This window comes from Apium graveolens, chromosome 9, assembly GCF_009905375.1.
Source record: "Apium graveolens cultivar Ventura chromosome 9, ASM990537v1, whole genome shotgun sequence".
Classification (NCBI taxonomy): Eukaryota; Viridiplantae; Streptophyta; class Magnoliopsida; order Apiales; family Apiaceae; genus Apium; species Apium graveolens.
Window position 1 is genome coordinate 142,906,275 of NC_133655.1, and position 21,867 is coordinate 142,928,141.

The window sequence follows — 21,867 nt, forward strand, 5'->3', positions numbered from 1 at the left end:
GTTCTGTCGTCAACCTAGTAGCTCTGTCTCCTACATAGATGAGTAGTATTTAAACCGAGACAACTGCTAGCCCCCATACATCTTCTCAAAAAGATGTAATGGCTGAAAAGGCACAAAAACAGTTACTAGATTCATTCTCTCAACAGGGTGCGTCTATTGAATTTTGTCTGTCGGCCAAGGTATCCGATGTAGTGTCACCACTTCAAACATAAACAATTCTTGATGCACAAGGAGAGGTTACACACACAAAGGATGAGTTGACGGAAACAAGAGTTTCGACCATTTTAAGGTCAGATTCGATTGTTCAAGGTTCGTTAATGGACCAATTGCCTTTATAGGTGTTAGGAGAGGATACTGATCCATAAGCCATATGTCAGTGGTCAGTGTCTACCTCCCCAGGCTTAAATCCCCTGGATGCATCTGCGGATAGTGGATCTGACATAGGTGCAGATCGGTAACTTGTTGACAATAATTCAGATATTACCTGATGAGTCACAAGGAAATGTCTTCACAGGCATTAGAAGGGAACTTTGATCTTTATGCTAAATTCTTTGGATCATTGTTTACCTTCCCAGAATTCAAATCTGGAACCCTAAAAGAGAAACTAGCAACTTGTAGATTATGACTCAGATTCATCTGACGAGTTTAACAAGGATGGGGATTTGCGAACTCCCATTGCACCACCTATGACCTCCTTAAGGATGGCTAAGGTGATTTTCCTTGTAGGTACAGCTGGATTATGGATCTATGAGAGAAGAGTGATATACTTGTGAGAATGAGTGTAAACACGAGTGGAGAGAAGAGTGAAACACATGTGAGGTACACTAAACAGAATCACACACTCACAGTGAGGAAGAAAGAGAAACTACTTGTTATTTCTTTTCCAACCAAGTGATATATGAGAACTCCTTCAGACGACGGCATACATTCCTTCTTTAAGGGGGAGATAAAAGCTTAAGTAATAGTTTGGAGGATTCCTCAACTAAGGGGGAGAAATAGCAGGGAGGAAGAAAAAGATCAATCATGTACACTACAAAACACCATTGTTGTTTGTAACTACGGATCCTATTGTACGGGAGAGGTGGTAAACACAAGGTGATTTTCTAGTAACGGAAGAAGCTGTTTTCAAAAGGGGAGTACCATTGGTTTTTATTTGCGGATCCTATTGTACGGGAGAGGTGGTCAACGAAGGTGATCTTCTTTAATCAGTTGATTCTCATAGGGGGAGAAGCAAGACAGATATGCGCTTCTCAACAGGAAATGTGGTTGTACAGAAGAAGATGAAACTACTTGAAGATATGTTCAGTCTAGAGGAACATTTACTTGGAATCTGGAAAAGGTTAAATGTCATCCAGAACTTTTCTGCTATTTACTTTGCATTTCTGTTTATATCTTTTTCTTATTTGTTAGTTGAGTTATCCTCTAGGTATTTGTGTGTTATTGTCTAACAAACAAATAGGGGGAGATTGTAAGGCATATGTCATAGCCTATATATATATTCGAGGATTTAACTCAACTCAAATAAGAATGTAATAAGTAAATAGTGGATCTACCGTCAAAGAGATCTCGCTAAGTAACATCTGTCAAAGGATTCAGAAACAAGGTTCATCTACAGACTTGAGGAATTAATTCACTGGAAGAAGTTCAAGAAATTGATCAAGCCTCAGTGATATAAATCAAGGTTGTGGATTTAATCAAGTGACAGAGATCTCGTCAGGGTATCAGATAATTACAAGGATTTAATCTGAAGAAAATCAAAGTATCAAAGTCAAGACATGAAGAAACGTCACGGAAGTTAGTCACTCATGAACCAGACAGTACATCGAGTGTCAACATTGAAGTGGTGGAATTGATTCATAATTGACTGTGATTATCAGAAGATTTTCAGAAGAATGGTTGCTGCTCAAGATTAGTATTAATTCTCTATTAATTAATTAAGTCATATAATTTAATTAAGAAAATAAATTATATCTGCAAAGATTAATTTATTTATTAATTGAATTAATTGATTAATTAATTCTGAATTAATATTAAGATTTTTCAGAATTGTTTTTTGAATTAAAATCAGTTTAAATCAGCAAGACAATTGAAAATGAACTAGCATGACAATCTGGATTGTCATACCGATTGTCATGCCAAGTCATTTCAATTGTCATACCGAAAGTTACACTGGGAGGAGGATTGTCTTGCCAGTTCATTCTGATTGTCTTGCTAGTTCAATCAATAGTCTCACCGAAAGTCTTGCTAGCTCAATGGATTGTCTTGCTAGCTCAATGGATTGTCTTGCTGAGCTAAAAGGATTGTCTTGCCAACAAATCAGGTGGTTGTTTTATTATTTAAACAACAGAAGCAACAGAAGTCAATCATTCATCCGAAAAACAGTTCAAGAACAGAGAAAAGCAGAAGCTGAAAAATATATCATCTCTTCTCTGCTAAAATCAAGATCACAATTTCTAGCTAGTAAAGTTAAATCCAAACCACTAGAAATCATTATCTTGTTCTTGTGTAACTATCTAGCGGATCAAAATCCCTAGAACTTAATCTCAAATCGCGTTTAGCATTTGATTCTAATTATTGCAAAAATAGAAAAAGTTCATGTCGAATTTATTCTAAATTTGTGATAATTAATTTGAGATTAATTCCTTGTAATCGATACAGTTGTTGTAACACCTTTCAAGTTTAATAATATTTTTATTTAACTTGAATTTTGTTTCACATTTTTTATTCCGCATTTAATTCGATTATTCGGTACTGTTTGTATTCAACCCCCCCTTCTACAAACACATTGGGACCTAACAGGGTGTTTGAGTAATAATGAGTTTTCGGGTTGGGGGATAGTCCCTGGAGTTCCGAATGGAGTGGTAGGGTTTGATCAACCTCTGAAGCAATTAAATGAGATGTTGTTGAAGGATGAGGTGAAAATTATGGTGATTTATGCTCCCGGAGGATGTGGAAAGATCAATTTGGCTAAAATGCTCTGCAGTGATCCTGAAATTAAGAGTAAGACATCCTCCTCTACAAAAAAATTACTCCAAGCATTGTTTTGTACATACTTATTTCCCTATCTAAAAAGATTATTTTTTATTTTTCTTGATATTATTCGGAAGTTAGAGAATGATATGATCAGATTGCATAAGAAAACTCTGTGATGTATTAACTCTATTGTAGGAAGTAGGGATATACTCGGTTACAACGTACCCCATATTAGATGCTCGGATACTTGAATACTTGCACAATCCTAATATCAATTTTCACTTGCACAAATCACACTTGAAATGTCTGTTAATTAACTGCTCAACAAAATTAAAGTGTTGATGTTAGAACAAGTCCTATGGATAGCTATAATTGATTGTTTAGCTATAATATTGAAGTAAGTTTGCAAATTCACCACTAAATATTGCATATACATAGTCCTATAAATGCATAAATGGATAAATTAGAATAGATTTGAATGTAGTTGGCCCTATTTTAGAATTATGCATTGGAGTACTATTTGTATTTTAAGACCCTTGTGTTTTCTTTAAGAAAAAAAATACTCCAAGAATTCTTTTGTACATAGTGATTTCCCCATCTAGGAAGATTATTAGTTACTTTCCTTATAAATGGAAACCTAGATTATTATTTGAAGTTTGAGACTGATATGATCAGATAGCAGAAGAAAACTCTGTGATGTAATAACTCAGTTGTAAGAAGCAGGGATACTCAGTTACAATGCACTCCGTACTAGATGCTTGGATACTTGGATAATTTCACAATCTCATATCAATTTTTTCTTACATAAATCAAACTTGAAATTTGTGTTAATTAACTACTCAACAAAATCAAAGTGTTGATGTTAATAAACAAAAAAGAATTTGTGAAGTTGTGATGTTAATATTCACTTCTGCATAAACAAAAAATTTAACTTATGTTTTCGTGTTTTAGATCATTAAGTTAAGCATATAAATCAATTAGCATCAAATTTTCAGTTTTGCAAATTGATATGATTTGGTGGGGAAACATATGTATAATTGTTTTACAAATGTATATGATGTTCTGAATGATAAAATTCATTGCATATCTGTAAGGTTTTTACATATGTTGCATCTCTTAACACTTGAACTCCCATATTATCATATTTGTCGCTTCAACCCATCTCCATCCCTGCATCCCGAATCCATAACCTTGTTTTTTAGCCTCCAATTTATTATATATGTATATAAATTTCTAATGCTTTGTATAGTTGGAACTAGAAAGGGGTAAAATTGTGGAGAGATGAAGTTTCATTTATACTATTAATCTGACAAACATTTTAAATTTTCATTCATTTTTGGAAGGCATATATAAGGAAAACATACTCTTTATGACTATCTCAAAATTAGCCGACATCTCTGACATTGTTAAGAAAATATTATAACAACGATTGCCTAACGTCCAACTGTCTGACTTCCAGAATGGTGATGATGCAATCAGTAATCTGGAATGCTTGCTAAAGCATATAACTCCAAGTCCTATGCTTTTAGTATTGGATGATGTATGGCATGATTGGGTATTTCATATTGATAACTTGTTAATTTTCACATTACCGAATGTTAAGATCCTTGTTACATCTAGATACTCTTTTCAAAGATTCAAACATGTCTACAATCTGGAGATTCTTCATGATCAAGATGCCATGACTCTTTTCTGCCAGTCCGCACTTTCAAATGATGGGATGCCTACAATTCCTTATAATCTTGTGGAGAAGGTAGTAAAGCTTGATTAATGTAACATTTTCAAAACTTACCTATTTGAGAAAATGAATTTTTTAAGGAGTACTAATACGTTTCTCTTTATTTTTACAACTAGTTTTATTTTAAGTTTTAGTTAATGATGTCCTTCTGCATTGACATTGATTTATTATTTTGTATATAAGTGAGTATGGACTGTTATCTAATTTTATGCAGGATACCTTTACACAGACTCACAAACAAATGTTTTTAATATGTCTGCATATGAGTATATGACATCTACATGTCGACATGTGCATCTAACATTCATTCGTTACTAATTTATCTGGTTACTATTTATATAGATCGCGAAAGGTTGTAAAGGATTTCCATTAGTCCTTAAAGTGGTTGGGCGGTCACTTTGCCGGCAAGATGAAGTCAGGTGGAGACGTGAACAAAAGAACTGGTCTGATGGTAAATTTATTTTCAATACCAACAAAGAACTGCTTGATCGTCTCCAACCTAGTTCGGATGCTCTAGAAGAAATGAAGGACAGTTCACTAAGAGAATGATGCCAGGACCTCGGATCATTTCCTGAGGGTCAAAAGGTTCCAGCCACCACTCTTAAGGATATTTGGGCAGAACTGTACAATCTGGATGATATGGATACCGACATCAATCTTCTTGAACTGGCATTTAGGAATCTTGTTAAGCTTTTCTACACAAGGTACTTTTCATATGCTGCAAGACTGACAATTTTTTAATAATAACTGCAAACTTGTGTTTAAAAAGTTGCTTAGCTAAAAAAGAATTAGTTGAAATGTACTAGATGAATAAAATAGTACAAATTGAAAATTTTTACTATTCTTCAAATTATTCCTTACAAGCCCCATTCTTATTCAAATTTTGGTTCCGAATAGAAAGATACTTAAAATCTGAAATCTTTGACTCATCTCAGACGGTGTTGTGAAGTGTCTGAGGAAGCCCATTAGCATCTGGTTCACCATTTTGGTAAAAGTCCGAACGACCTCCATGCAAGTATCTAGATGATAAAATGAAATGGACCTTTAAGTTTGACACGAGGGATATGGAACCTCAAATTTTAAATCAAACACACGGAATCTAAGAGTTGACATAATGAATGTAAATTTTAGTCTATCCTCACTAAAATGAAGTTTGATAATGAAGTTTGAAGTCACTAGAATTTATCCTCAGATGTGATGTTGCAATTTGTCAATTTTAGTTTCATATCAAGTTTGATGATGTTTTTCAACAGGCCTCTATCTAATAATAAGACTGAAGTTCTATAATTGAGATTCTCTCTCTGTTTTTAAGCACTCAACACTTGTGAACTCGCTTGAGTGAAGGAAAGAGATATACATTAAAGAAATTTATGAGCTTTTTGCTTAAGTGATAAACAACAATCACATGTGTCCTACGATTTGTACGAGTTCTGTTGATAGTCATTAAATTACACTACTTATATACAAGTTATAATACAAACCCCAAAACTTCTATTATCACCACTGTTATATTTGCAGGCAAACAAGAAATAAGGACGACGGCTACTGTAATGAAAGTACTATCATGCAGCATGATCTTCTTAGAAATTTGACAATCTACCATGTTAGATATATTTGTGATGTCATGTCTAATCTAATTTGTTTAGTTTCAGAACTTGATATCAGGACTTATTGGAAATCAAAACTTACTGAAGTCAGAACTTATATCAGAACTTAAGGCCGTCAGGATTTATATCAGGACTTAAGTATGGGTACTTCAGATAAGGAATGCAGCTGATTTATAGGAGAGGATCTGGACTAAACAATAGAAGATATGCATGGAGAGTTGGACGACTAGAAGACTTGTAAAAAGATAATATTTGATTGATATATTTTAGGAGACAAAATTATATTCTATATCAATTAGAAGATATCTTGTAACTGTGTACTATACTTGTAAGGAATATCATAGTTTGTACTATGATTATTATCAAATAAAACTTTTTTTTGAAGAAATTAGTGTAATTCCTTCTAGTATAAATTCTGATGCAAAGTCTGATAAAAAGCATGTTAGCATAAACTCTAAAACTAAATCCGCTGCAAATGCTAACAAACTTAAAAAGGCCAAAGGATCCAAGCAAGTCTGGGTCCTTAAAACTAACCAATAGTGGTCTTTGTGATTGCAGGGAAAGAGGAAAAACATCCTAGTTCTGGACAGTGGATGTTCAGGATATATGACTGGAAATAAAGCCCTGCTATCAGAATTTATGGAGAAAGCTGGCCCAGGAGTTTCTTATGGAGATGGCAACATGGGAAAGACTCTGGGATATGACAATATCAATCTTGGGAAAGTCATAATTGAATCAGTAGCTCTAGTCTCAAGACTTAAACACAATCTGCTAAGTGTGAGTCAAATCTGTGACAAAGGTTATCATGTGGATTTCTTTTAAGAACACTGTGAAGTTGTAAGTAATTCTACAGGCAAAGTGGTTCTGAAAGGTTACAGACATGGTAACATATATGAAGCCAGACTTTCAACAAATTCTGATGGTTCTGCAATCTGTCTGTTAAGCAGAACATCAATTAAAGAAAGCTGGAATTTGTACAAGAGACTCTCTCATTTAAATTTCAACAACATAAATGAGCTAGTAAAGAAAGATTTTGTGAGAGGACTGCCAAAATCAATATTTGCTCCTGATGGCCTTTGTGACTCGTGTCAAAAGGAAAAATAAAGAAAATCTTCATTCAAGAGCAAAACTGAATCCTCAATTCTTGAGCCTTATCACTTACTGCATGTTGATCTATTTGGTCCAATCAATGTCATGTCCATTGTAAAGAAGAAATATGTTATGGTTATAGTGGATGAGTTCATAAGATACACTTGGGTGTATTTTTTGCACAAGAAGAATGAAACTGCATCTACTCTAACTGATCATGTCAGACATCTGGATAAGTTGGTCAAAGATTCTGTTAAAATAATAAGAAGTGATAATGGCACTGAGTTCAAGAATTCAATCATGGAAGAGTTCTGCAAAGAATATGGAATAAAGCAAGAATTTTCTGCACCTGAAACTCCACAGCAGAATAGAGTTGTAGAAAGAAAGAACATGACTCTTATTGAAGCTGCACGAACTATGCTTGATGAAGCAAAGCTACCAACCTATTTTTGGGTTAAATTTGTTTAGACTGCTTGTTTTACACAGAATGCTACACTCATAAAAAAGCAAGGAAAAACACCATATGAGATGGTGAAGAAAAAGAAGCCAAATCTGAAATACTTTCATGTATTTGGATGCAAGTGTTTTGTTCTTAAGACTCATCCGGAACAGCTGTCAAAATTTGATCTAAAAGCTGATGAAGGAATTTTTATTGGATATCCACTTTCCACAAAAGCCTTCAGAGTCTACAATTTAAGAACAAGGGTTGTCATGGAATCTATCAATGTATCTTTCAATGATCATGATCAGCTAAGATTTGAAAATGAATATGTAAATTCTGATTCTGTAAATTATGATGACCTAAATCCTGATCCTGCAAGTTCTGGCGGGTTAAATTATGATGTCATTGAAACTGTGGTAATTACTCCAATGGAAAATGCACTTGTTCAGGGGGAGCAAGCTGATAAACATACCATATCTCAAGACTCTCAAGAAGCATCAGAACCAGTCACTGGCTCTTTAAGTTCTGATTCATCAAGTTCTGATAAGCCAAATTCTGACAATTCTGGAAACTCTGATTCTTCAATTCTTGAAGGATCCAACTCAAATTCTGGAATATCAGAGATCATAACTTCAGGGGGAGCATCAGAAAATGCTGATGGAGACAGCATGGATCATGGTGGAGGATCCAGTTCTAGAGATGTTAGTCACTAATAATGCAGCAAGAATTACAGAAGGGGGGAGGGTTGAATGTAATTCTAGTAAACTTTTTCTTGAACTATAAAATGTTCTAACTCAAACTATATATATATATAAGTGTTTTGATTTGCAAGGTACAGAATCATAAGTTCAATAAATAAAAAACACAAAGTAATAAAACTGCTTTACAAGTGAACAAACAAACTACAGAGAAATTCTTAACAGTTACAGCTTTTTCTATTTCTCTTCTAAAAGTGTTTGCTTAGTTATTTGTTTCACTAGCTACACTTGGTTTATATATAACCAAGTTTACATGGTAATAAGACAAGATAATAAAATAAAACTATCAAGTCAAACTCGATGCTGCTTCACTACTCTATTCCAGCACCTTTGAAAATCTTCTTAACTTGCATGGAAATGGTAATGCTTCTTTGTTCTTCATTTCCTGTTAAATAGGCTCCCACATTTCTTTTGTAAACACCCAACGCATGTGACTGTCTTGTCACTGTCAACAGATATTTGAATTGATCATCCGTCGGGTACATGCTTGTCATCCGTCGGGTACATGCTTGTCATCCGTCGGGTAGCTTTGTTGATCATCCGTCGGGTTGCTTTGTTGATCATCCGTCAGGTAGCTATTTAACACTTGACTTCATTTCACTTATGCAGAATTACAAGACATCTCATATTTACAATTAATCAGCCTATTCTGCATATCTAATAATAGTCAACATGACTCATATGCTACTACAGGATATATACAAAGTTGTTCACAGAAATGTGTTACAATACTTATTGTTACATAAGCTACTCACTCGATGGATGTCAAATCATCATCCCTCGGGACTATATTGAGTCATCCGTCGGGACTATATTTGATCATCCATCGAGTGCTACATTTTTCACTAAGTTAAATCTACTAAGGTGTTTTGTTAATGTAATCATCAATTTCACAACATATTCCCAACAATCTCCCCCAATTTATGCCTACTAGAATTGTAGCTATAAATTAAGAGAAACTTGATGATAGCAAAACACCCTAAAAATACAGATTTAAAAGGTAGTAGATAAAACTAAAAAGTGCTACATTATTTACTGAAAAATTTACAAGACAAAGTGTACAAAGATTTGCTCACAATCATTTTCAAGGTGCTCCTCTAGTCTGAGCAAATTGATCTATTTCCTTGATTGTCTGAATTTCTTCCCAAACCTCCTGTTATTTTCTTCTATCTGATTTTAGAGCTGTCTATGGAGTTCAAGTTCATTAGATTATGAAAGTTCTAGCATTCCTTGCATTTCCAGAAGAGTCTCATTGCTAGAGATGCTCGACTGGTCCTCTAATCTGAAGAATCTTCTAACTCCCTTATCATCCATGAATTCCATCATCCAGTAGGGTCTTAGATGCACTCTACTCCCTGGGTAAGGAATAGTTAAAGTCTTTGGGAGTGCATCTTTGGCTCTAATACTCCTCAGTTCTTCAATCTTCTTTAGAACTAATCTTCTAGCTGTCACATTGAATACAAAGTTCTTTTTGAAGGATGAATAAACTTTTATCTGTACAGATTGGCTCTCTTGAAGAATCCTGTAAAGTGGCCATGTTATCTCTTTTCCTCCCTTGTACTTGAATACTAACCTTTCAGGTAGATTCCTGTAAGCATCAATCCCTCTAACTTCTTCCAGTTCATCTAGATAAAGGTTTAGATTAGAGAATTCCTTGATGTCACAGATGTATATAATATCTCCCTTGTTGACCTTGGTTTGAGCTTTGGTTAGGGACTTGGATCTGAGAGTTGAAGGTTTCACTTTCTTGACTGCTCTGGTCTTTGTCTTCTTTGGCTTCATGAAATGAGGTAGATTGAGTTCAAGAATTGGTAGACTATCCCAGTCTATTGGCTCATCCTTTGGAATGATAGGTTCACCATGGAAATTCTTGGATGGATATATCTTGAATTCTTCATGTGCCATAGCGGGCATGGATGTTTGAGTTGTTGTAGAAGTATACTCTTTGGGAAAGTATTCTTCCATCTCCTCATCACTGAAATCCAATTTTCTCTTGATTCTTTGCTTGTACTATAACGACTCGTGTATTTTTTTGAATTATTTAATTGTGCAATTATGGCAATTATTAAATAAATAAAATATGTGTGTTGGTTTTGACCGCTATGTGTTGTTTGATTATTATCCATATATGATTTATAGTGTATCGGGTTGTCCGCGCGATTAATTATGGGATCGTATTGAATTGTTTTCACTTTCAAAAGTGGATTTATTGCAAATTTATTTGCATAAATATTGGAAATATTTCTAAAATTGTTTTTATGATTTTACAATTACAATATTTATTTTTGGGATTTTATAAAATTTAGAAATCAATATTTCATTAATTATTTAGCCCTGTATGATTTTCTGATTGTATTTATTTGTAAAAATCTGTATTTAATTCTAGAATTCTTTAAATATTATTAAATTCATATTTATTTAAGTTTAAAATATTCCAAGAATTTTAAAATTATTTCGGGAATTTTCGGAGTTAGTTTGACCCGCGCGTTGATTCGTTTAATTGATAAAAGTGGGTATAATGTGCGTTTTAGGAATTGTTTTAAAATTTCGAAAATTACGTTTTTATAAATTTCGGGATGTTTCTAACATTTCAAGACTGTTTCCGTGATTTTCTGAATTTATTTTAAATGCAGCTCGGTTCGTTAACTGTAAATGCGGGTATAAGTTGCGTTTCAAAATTTGTTTAAAAAATTAAGAAATTTACATTTTATTAACTTCGGGATATTTCTATCGTTTTAAAATTAATTTGAAATTTTTGTTTGGTTACTATTAAATCACACTTTATTTCGTAATATCAAATAAATCGTTACGAAAATGGGGATATACAGAGAAGCACTGCATGTGTCAGGTTTTTAGCACTTCAATTGATACGTGGCTACTGTGCATTTGTTGCTGGGAATAAAATAAAAGCAAAACACAAACACAAACACACAGCATCACAGCACCGTCTTCTTTCTTTCCTTGGTGGTATAAACCTTGCGGGGTTTCGTTCTTTTTCTATTCTTGCTTGTTTTTCTTAATTCCGGTTGGAATCGATTGGGCTTGCTCTCCTCTATATCATTCTGCAGCCTTGTGTATGTATCTATGTGTGCGAGTGTGTGCAGGCCGAAACCTTTGTTCGGTGTTGCTCTGTGTTCCGGTAAGCCGTCGGCTTGTTTCCGACAAACTTCCCCTGTTCCGTTCTCTTTTGATCGAATAGTATTGATTATACATACATATGTATGTATGTATGTGTTGATGGCTGTGTATTTCCCCATTTTCTGTTGGAAGTTCTGTGTTTGCAGCCGCCTTGGATTTTTCCGATTGTGTCTGTGTGGTTGCGCGTGCTTGTGCGCGTGTGTTGTTGGATTTTTAATTAATATAATTATTTTCTATAGGTTTTGATTAATATTCATGATATTAATTGTCTGCACGAAATTATTTTAAGGAATAATTGGCGAAATTTCCCGTTGGAAACCCGAGAATTAATCGGGTACCCGCGAAATTTTGTCGCCGTTCGCGATGACTCGTTACGAGCGAACGGTGGACCGTGATGATTATTATCTGAGTCCTAATTTAATAAATAAATGTAAAATGCGAATAATAAATAATAGTAGTATTAAATTGGCGTTTGGGAAATTGTGAATGTTGATTGTTGAAAGATTGATTATTGTTGGTTTGACGTCGTTGTGTTTTGACGGGTAGTCCGATAAACAAAGGAGACGCTGCCCGATTTCCGGGAAATCGAACTACGGAAACACGGGAACGTATCCAATGATTATTGGGACGTCGAGTGACTATATGTATATGTGTATGTTTTATATACGAACTTGGCTGTACGATGTAATCAAATATTTTGCCAAATCGATAACCTGATTTCGTAAAATAAGGAGTATATATATATAATTTCTGAAAACGAACACCAAACCGATTTTCGAGATTGTGAACCCTACTTGTTGCGTGTGTTATTATAATATATATAATTATGAGTCGGGTTTGAATATCGTTGGGTAAATTGGTATCGAGGATATGTCAAGCATACCTAGACATCTAACATAGGGTATTTCGACCCTGTAGGTTATAGTCGAGAACTTGGAAGTGGACGATGGACTAAAGACAACCTAGTGGTCAGTCGACGAGCTCAATAGAGTTCCAGCAGAAAACCTGAGTGTCGAAGTCGAATCTAATATGGTCTAGTGGTTGGACGTTAAAGCCTGAGCGGCAGAGTCGGCTCAGAGTTGGTCAGTAACAGTTGTAAAGCCCTGTGAGGCAAGTACTTTCGAACTTTTCTTCAAAATATATCGCAATTATTTTCGAACTGTTTCATAACATGTCGCTCTTATTCAAAATAACTCTTATTTATATTACAAGTGCTTTAAACTATTTACCCTTAAACCCTGATTTTTCTTGATCTTGAGCCGTAAGCCTTGTTCCTTGTAAACCATCCTTTGTTGATCCTCAGATACCAAATCACACAAATATGATACCACTCCCCAAATGTATAACTACCAAACACCAAACACTGGAGTAAAAATTGTTTGAAAACACAGAAACTTTTATACTCCAACCATTCTTTATAACATCAAAGAACTATACCTTGAAAAATTAGTATTCGTCCAATACCTGATTATTTTACAGACTGAAAACCGTTTCTTATACATACCTTGATATACCCTTGAGATATCCATAAGTTTCTTTATGTTTTTATTCAAGTGTTTAACCATCATTGATTATGATCTTGTTTATCGAATTATATTGTTTATCATATTGAACTGCTTTAGAATTGGATAGTTTTTATATATATGTGGACCAGATTCATGGTCAGACCATATCTATGGTCAATTTAGGCCAATGTGTGCCTTGGATCCAGTAGTTAGAGCAGTGCTGTGTGCTTTGCTCGGGGTTAGTGCGTGACTGATAAACACTTAAAATGAATGTCCAATTCTAATGATTGTTTAGCAATAAACTTGATTCCTCTGAATCATTTCGTTTGATAATTGGTTAATCTCAATTATTGTCATTGTGACTTGCTGAGCTAGTTAGCTCACTCTTGCGAATCTTTTTATGTATTCTACAGTTAAGAAGGATATACGGTTGATAGCGAGGTTTCCCAGTTCAATATATGAGCTAGGATTCCAGATTGAGGTGGATCGAGCTAGCAGGAGCTTATTGCGGTAGTGAGATAATAAGATTGTAAGAATAATTTTATTATCAGTTCTAAGTTAAATTAGTTGGGATTTGGTACGATGTAATAAAATTTAAGGTTGTGGCTTGTTTTCATACTTTAACCTGTTGTGATTCGTGGTTATGTAAAGAAGGGTCATTGCAAATAATATCTTATATACAGGTTTATATGTTGTGTTGGTATTGTGGACCCCAAACTTCTGACCCAGGTTTGGAGGGCGCCACATGTACCTTGGAATCATTATCTGTGGAGGTTCATCTTGCACTACTTGAGATTCAGCAATTACAGATGGTTGTTGTGGCGCACTCCAAACCCGGGTCAGAAGTCTGGGGTCCACAACACAAACACAATATATCAACCTGTATATGAAATATTAATTGCAATGACCCTGCTCTATATGACCACGGATCGCAACAGGTTAAAGTATGGAGACAAGCCACAACCTTAACTTTTATTACAACGTACCAAATCCCAACTAACTTAACTTACAACTGACAATGAAATTATCCTTACAATCTTACTATCTCACTACCGCAATAAGCTCCTGCTAGCTCGATCCAACTCAATCTCGAATGCTAGCTCATACATTGAACTGGGAAACCTCGCTATCAACCATATCCTTCTTAACTGTAGAATACATAAAAAGATTCGCAAGAGTGAGCTAACTAGCTCAACAAGTCATAATAACGATAATTGAGGTTAAACAATGATCAAATGGGATAATTCAGATGAATCAAGTTTCTTTTTAACTAATCCTTAGAATTGGATATTCATTTTAAGTTTTAAAACCAAGGTTAGGCTGCTGATCAGTCACGCACTAACCCCGAGCAAAGCACACAGCACTGCTCTAATTACTGGATCCAAGGCACACATTGGCCTAATTCGACCACGAATCTGGTCTGACCACGAATCTGGTCCACATAAGAAAACTATCCAATTCTAAAATAATTCAGTGTAATAAACAATGCAATTCAATAAGCAAGATCATCATCAACATTGATAAAATATTTATACAAAAGCGTAATGCGATTCATGAGTATCATAAGGGTATATCAAGGTATATATGAGAAACGGTTTTCAGCCTGTAAAAGGATCAGGTATTAGATAAATAATGGTTTTTCAAGGTATAGTTCTTTGATGTTATAAAGAATGGTTAGAGTATAAAAGTTTCTGTGTCTTCACACAATTTTGTTTCAGTGTTTGGTGTTTGGTAGTTATACATTGATGTAGTATCATATTTATATGGTTTGGTGTCTGAGGATCAACAAAGGATGGTTTACAAAGAATAAGGCTTATGGCTCAAGATCAAGAAAAACCAGGGTTCAAAGTTAAATAGTTTATAGCACTTGCATTATAAAATAGGAGTTATTTTAAATAATAACGATGTTATGAAATAGTTCGAAAATATTGGCAATATATCTTGAAGGAAAGTTCATAAGTACTTGCCTTACAGGGCTTTATAACTATTACTGATCAACTCTGAGCCGACTCTGTCGCTCAGGCTTTAACGTCCAACCACTAGATCCCATTGGATTCGACTTCGACACTCAGGTTTTTCTGTTGAAACTCTACTAAGCTTGTCGACTGACTACTAGGTCATCTCTAGTCCACTGTCCACTTTCAGGTTCCCAATTATAACCCACACACACAACGACAAGAAGACGGCGGCGTTAGTCACCGAAAAACACATAAACACGATGGCGGCACAGTCACAGGAGAGTCCTGACCATACACGCACACAATACCCACATCAACAGATATATATGTATATACATGCGGATTCGACGAAAACGGAATTGATGCCACCAAGCCCGCCGGAGTAGGCGGTAACTTTATCGAAAAATACAGGGCCACCGAAAAGTGGAAAGAACATGGGAGAGCAGGGAAGAAAACGGGGAGGAGGAAGGGATATGAGAGAGACGAGAGTTTTGGAGAGATTGTGAGAGGGAGAGAAATAACAGAGATAGAGAGATTGAGATGAGGGAAAGAGAGATTAATATTTTAAATAAAATAAAAAAACTGCATAACACAGTTTTGTGAGAACAGACCACGTAGCAATTGAAATTATGTGATGTTAACACGTGTACTAATAGATATTCACGAAGATTCTGAGACTCGGTTTATTCCAAAATTCGAAATTAACGGACTGAGGTACCCGCAAAACAATTTCAGAAAATTACGAAAATAGTTTTAAAATGTCACAAATATCTCGAAGTTTATGGAAACATAAATTTTGTAATTTTAAAATAATTTCTGAAACGTAATTTATACCTGCTTTTAACAAATATACGAATCAACGCGCGGGTAAAATTAATCTAAAAAATTCCCAAATTAATTTTAAAATTCCCGGAATATTCCCAACTTAATTAAATATGAGTTTCATAATTTTTGAAGAATTCGGGAATTAAATACAGATTTTACAAATAAATGCAATCAGAAAATCATACAGGGTTAAATAATTGATGAAATATTGATTTCTAAATTTTATAAAATCCCAAAAATAATTATTGAGATTATAAAGTCTTAAAAATAATTTTAGAGATAATCCACATATTTACATAAATAAACTTGTATTAAATCCACTTTTAAAAGTAAAAATATTTCAGTACAAATCCATAATTAATTACGAGGACAATTCCAGTATATCAAAATCACACATAATAATAAAACAACACATAGCTGACAGAAGCTATACACATATTTTGCTTATTTAATAATTCCATACTCACGTATTTAAATAATACATAAATACACGAGTCGTTATATCCTTCCCCCTTAAAAAGATTCTGTCCTCAGAATCTGATTTTACTATACATGGGGATATTTGTCAAGCATATCTGACTCTAGTTTCCAAGTAGACTCTTCTACTCGAGGATTTCAAACGTACTTACTATAGATATACACTCATTTTCAATGACTTGCCTTTACGATCAAGAATTTAGATCGATCACTATATGCAAAACAACTTGGACCAGAGCCCATTAGCTTCTGATCAATCACTTGGTTCGAATCAAATACTTATCGCCCTAACCTTGACAGGCAAAACACATTATATGTACATACTATTGTGACGGTAACATCAACTCATGAACAATTTTATCCATATATATCGATACCTCAGATGGTTTACTAAATTTTAGGACTTAACATGTCCTTTTTTACTCAAACTTATCCGGTCTCTTACAAGAAGAAACTTGTACTAACATTATTGGTCCTGTTTCTATATTCATACTCTCTTTCGATACAATTTTGCCTTCTTCCTTTGTCTACTCCGAGCTGCTTCAACCAATATCACTACGCTCTTGGTGTGCTGAATTAATTTAGAATTTAACAACTTCCTTTCTCCCACTTTATCTCAATAAAAATGGGGACCTACACTTGCGTTCACATGAAGCTTGGTAAAGTGGCATTCCAAAGCTGACATCAATGATAAATGATCATTCCAGTGTTTCCTTAAAACTCAATCTCTCAACATATCTTACATTTCCTGAATCACTTCCGTACTTTGACTCTCCGTTTAAGGATGATAGGCGGTGTTCATTTTCAACTTTAGCTTCCAGACATTTAAACATCTTCTATTCATTTTTATCTGTTAAGGTTGAAAAGTAATCTCATGTATTCACTTATTATCACTTTTAGGTATTTGAACTTCATATTCCACTCTTTTCAATTTTGTTAACTCCTCAGTGGTCTTAATTACATCCAATCCTTTCTGTCGGCATAAGGCATCTGTTACCATACGGCTTTGCTCAAGGAGTTGTTAACGGATTAATCAGAGTCTTTTGTTAACCTTAGTCAAAATTTCATCCTTGAAACTCAACGCATAGTTGCTTTCCTTCTGATCCTTGGTGAAAAATCCTTGGCCATTTTACGCAGACTTTCTTGTTCTTTGAGTAGCTGAGGATGTTATCAATAAATACAGTTTGCTTATTTAAGTACTCCTTATACACCATGATCCTTAATTCCTTATAATCACCTGATACGCTTGTTATTTCACATAATATCACGAGAGCTTGCAATGCTCTTAACTTACTTTAATCGTAATCTCTGATAGGTTCTCAGGTCGGATCTTAAGTTAATTCTCGAAACATAACACACTTCATGAATTAGGTTTCGTAGGTAATTTATTCTTTGTAGGGGTCACTTACTCTTATTTGTTGTTTTGTCCAGCTCCCGACAATCAGTACATAATCTCATAATTTCATTCCTTTTCTCCATCAACATTACTGGTACACTTTACGATTCGCTTCTTATACCAGGTTATCACTATTTTTCTTTAAATTTCCGTATATCTTGGCATTTCTTCAACAAATTAAATACTTTATATGGTGAATTCCCTGTGGGATCTCATTTCTTAATCCTTCTACTTGTAGCATCCAGTGCTGGAAGAAAACTTGGGGATATCGTGATCGTTCTCCTGGGCGCATAATTTTCCTCTTACTAACTACTAACATCGTGATCCATTATCTTCTCTTGACATCTCCTTATCCTTCCCTTAATAACTTTGACTGAAAGGTCATACTACCCATCGTTGTTTCCTTGGGATTATATATCTGACTTCCAACTCCAACTTCTAAAATTCCATAGATAATTCTTCTGGTACAGTTTCAATATTCGTTCTCACCTTTTTGCTTGTCGCCTGCCTCTACATTTGCTTTTCCTCGTGAGTATATACTTCAAACTTTTATGGTCCATATAGATCTTACACTTTTCTCCATACATATCATGTTTCCCAATATTTCAAAGAAAATATTATTACTGCTAGTTCCAATTATGAGTAGGATACTTCTGCTCATAAGGTTTTGGTTGTCTGGATGCATATACAATAACTTTATTGTACTGCATCAACACACATCCTATTCCCTTATGAGAAGCATCACTATAAACTATAAAATCTCCTTGATACTTTCAAAGTGATAAAGCAGGTGACGTAACCATTCTTTCATTCGACTCCGCAAAACTTTCTTCACCCTTCTTCATTTCATATAAACTTCTTGCTTTTCCTGGTTAGCTTCGCCAAAGGTGTTGCAACTTTCGAGAAATCCTACACAATTTTTAGTAATAACCAGTCCAGAGTAGAACTTCTTACTTTTGTTGGTGCTTTTGACCTTCCTTTATTCATAGTAACTTTAATTTCTGCTGGATCTCCTTTGATCTCCTTCTCACTAATTATTTATGCTTTCTACCATCAAAAATTTCACCTTGTAAATTTTACATATCACTTCCTTCTTCTCCAACTTCTCAGTTATCATTAAATGCTTTGCATGGTCCTCCGTTGACTTTAAGTGTTACACTATAACTTATCCAGATATTTCTTAAAGATTCTGTCTATGAAGTTCAAATATTACTGGTATATTGGTTAATCCAAATGACAATACGAGAACAATACTTAGTTTTGAAAATTATCTTTGATATAATCATAGGTCTTCAATTGGTGAAATACCAAGTCTTAAATCAGTCTTATAAAAGTACTTTGCTTCCTTCGTCTGATCAAACAAATCATTGGGTCAAGGTAATAGATACTTGCTCTTGATAGTAAACTTGTTGAGCTTTCGCTAGTCGACGCATAATCTCATACTTCCATCTTTCTTATTAGTAATTAATACCGGTGCACCTTATGAGGTACACTAGGTCTAATCGCTCATTCTTCAAACGTCTCTTGCATCTGCTTTGCTAACTTCCTCATTTTAACTGGTGCCATTTTGTGTAAGGCCTTGGTCACTGGCTTCGTCTCAGGTGCTAAGTTAATCGCGAGCTTTATTTCTCTATCTGGAGGAAATGTTGATAACTCATCTGGAAACATATCTTAAAACTCCTTAATTGCTATAAAATCTTCAAATTTTTGTTTGCGTCTGACTTTTATGTATCCCATAATCACCATAATGCTCATATCTTGATCACCGTAATCATCATTAACAAATTATTTACTTTCGTTCATCTTCTGAACCTCATCACCTTCTCATTTGGTGTCCTCAGAATTATCTTTTCATCACGATGGTCTGTCCGGACATCATGTTTTAATACTTAATCCATGCCTTAGAATATTGTCAAATCCTCTTATCTTCCATGATATTAATTCTTCACAACTTATTGCCAGGAATCTCAATTCCACCATTGGTACTCACTTGTTCAATAATTTCACATTCTTGACTTGTTAGTCCTTTGTTCCTAATCTTATCAATTCAACAGGGTAATTCATCTTATCAACAAAACCTTGAGAGATAAACAATTAAGTTTCTCTCACATCTTTTAATACTTTAACGTGTAAGGTATTCACCATAATCATTCATGTCATCACGTCCGTATTCTGGATAATATATTTCACATGAAAATCGCATATTGGAGTTCTTGAAGACGTATTCTTTATTGGAGTAGATTCCCTTGATTCTTAGTGCATCCCTGACTGGGGCTAGTGATTTGCAATTCTCGTCATATGCCCTTGTTTGCTTTCCATGCATGAAAGGTAGATGGAACTTTGCCCGCTTGGTCCATAATACGTTGATTTCTGTTAGAAAAACTCTTGTAAAGAACGACAGTACAACGAAACAACCAGAAGGATTCACAGTTCAACAAAAATTAGAGTTGAAAAGAAAGAAACCGTATTGGTACTTAAGATGGCCAGTCTTTCATACCATATGGCATACAGCAGATGATTAGGTGGCGTCCCACCTGACTCTTTGTCATTCCGACAAAGCGTCTCGCCATAATACTGTTTGTCCCACTCAGAAGCAAATTTGGGGGGAAACAATTAAATTTGAAAGGAATGCAACATCTACCTTTTTGATATCATCATAAAGAATTTATTAGGAAAAGAAGTTCATAATATTTAGGAATCAAAAAGGAATATACGCTATAATATTGGAGATAAGAATGATACCGTTGGTTACCATCCATATTTCACTTGTATTCATCTTTCGAGCTTGTTCGATCATATCCCAGTTGTATCATATAACAACTTTAGAAAATACGCTGAAATGCCTTCCCAATTTAAGCATTATAGTAGATTCTTACTGGTTAAGTCTTTCATCTACAACATCACGCCTACACGTACAATATTTTAAGAATTCGATCATTATGGAGTTCTTACCAGATAACCTCGAGTTTTCCTCTTTTTTTAATTTAGAATAACCATGAATCATTCAACATAATAATCCTTTCGTTAATGATATTCTTCTTTTAGAAAAGTTCGAAAATCTTCCCAATCTTCTTCGATCACGCCCAGGCCCCTTTTACATCAATGAATTCTTTAAACTTTAATGGTCTCCGCCACTGGATGAATAATTACTCCTTACGCGGATTCTGTTATTAACCTTGTCAAACTGTTAGGAATAGTCAACTTCTTCATAATCGCGGGTTACTTCGTTCTCTGAATTAACAATACTAAGTCTGAAACAAACATCCTTCCAGGCAATCCGGGTCTTTTAACAAACTAGAAACTCAAGTAGTAACTTGACAACCAAGGTTTAAAACTTATTTTATTCAAAAAGGCTTTTAGAAATTTTGTAAGGAAAAAAAATCTTTTTCGAAAACTTGTTAAAAATTTTGAAAATCACAAATCTGGTTGTCCTTACTATATGAGTTGGTTGTTGTCCTTCCGACCTATAACAAGGTACCAAAAAAATAATCACATAAAGGTCCGTTCACTTCAACCTACCTTTTCTTCTTTATCGTGTCCATATGCCTTCCTTAATCGACGATCACTTCAATTGTCATTGCATGTTATTGTATTCGTAGCTTCACGTCAACACTTTCATACTGGTAATGCTCCCGTCATCAACTTTGCAGTCGTAAAGTAGAACAGGTTATCCAATAGTCAACAAGTCCACTGACGATATATCACATTATTACTACAAATATATCACATCGTCAAAACATCATTATCTAACTTCAAGAAATCTCCAGATCCATAATATCCTCTCATTCCCTTTTCAATACTCATATAATCCATTCCACCAGCTAGTCATGGGTGGTCTAATCTCTAATGGCTTCTTTTAATCTGGTAACAACTATCTTTCGGAACACCTAAATCTTCTTTCTAGGCTTCTTCTCACCTTTATTTATATCTCCAGTACTCACCATTCACTGTAACTTCCGAA

At 34.6% G+C, this 21,867-nt stretch overlaps 1 pseudogene; it reads left to right on the forward strand.

Annotated features, from left to right (window-relative positions):
* The first annotated feature begins 4,654 nt into the window (after positions 1–4,654).
* LOC141685634 (putative disease resistance protein At5g66910) overlaps positions 4,655–21,867 on the forward strand; it is a 38,231-nt pseudogene continuing 21,018 nt past the window's right edge.